The sequence below is a fragment of the Nicotiana tomentosiformis genome, chromosome 6 (genome assembly GCF_000390325.3).
Source record: "Nicotiana tomentosiformis chromosome 6, ASM39032v3, whole genome shotgun sequence".
NCBI lineage: Eukaryota > Viridiplantae > Streptophyta > Magnoliopsida > Solanales > Solanaceae > Nicotiana > Nicotiana tomentosiformis.
Window position 1 is genome coordinate 2680986 of NC_090817.1, and position 744 is coordinate 2681729.

A 744-nucleotide genomic window follows, 5' to 3' on the forward strand; every position below is an offset into this window, starting at 1 on the left:
CTACCAAGGTCTGGTAGAGCATTGGGTGACTATGTCAGACCAGTCTACAATCAATGATTGTCAAGTGTTAGACCACCTCCAATTGTAGCCAATAATTTTGAGTTGAGGCAAGGTTTTCTTCAAACCATTCAATGCAACTGCGTTTTCAGAGGGAAGATGAACAAAGATCCAAACACGTATTTGATGGACTTCGAGGAGATTATGAACACTTTTCAGTATAATGGGGTGTCACAAGATGCAGTGTATTTAAGGGCATTCCCCTTTTTACTTAAAGATGATGCGAAGCAGTAGCTTCGAAGCTAGCCAAATGGATCAATTAGAATATGGGAGAAAATGACCAGAAAATTTCTTGATAAATACTTCTCCTCAGCCAAGACGAGCAAGTTTAGAAGAGAAATCCATAACTTCTGCCAGAAAGAGAATGAAACTGTTTTTGAAACATGGGAGAGGTTTAAGGAGATAGTTAGAAGGTGTCAACATAGTGGAATTGAAATCTGGATGTAAATCCAGGAATTTTGGGATGGATAGACATCGGCCTCGCATAGAACTTTGAGAAATGCAGTTGGAGGCCCTTTTATGAAAAAGACTCCAGATGAGATAGTTACAATTCTTGATGAATTATCTGATGCTAATCAGTGGCCCCCTGAGAGTATGGAAAGAAGAAAGTCAACTGGTGTTCACCAAGTTGATGCTACTACATCAGCTCAAGTACAACTTGATGTTGTGGCTAAAGAAATATGGAAG

The 744-nt window shown here is 39.5% G+C and overlaps 1 non-coding gene across 1 annotated transcript; it reads right to left on the reverse strand.

Moving 5' to 3' along the window:
* Positions 1-381: 381 nt before the first annotated feature.
* On the reverse strand, positions 382-488 carry LOC117277042 (small nucleolar RNA R71). The gene has a single exon (XR_004507310.1). It is a non-coding gene; the product is annotated as a small nucleolar RNA R71 (small nucleolar RNA).
* Positions 489-744: the final 256 nt, after the last annotated feature.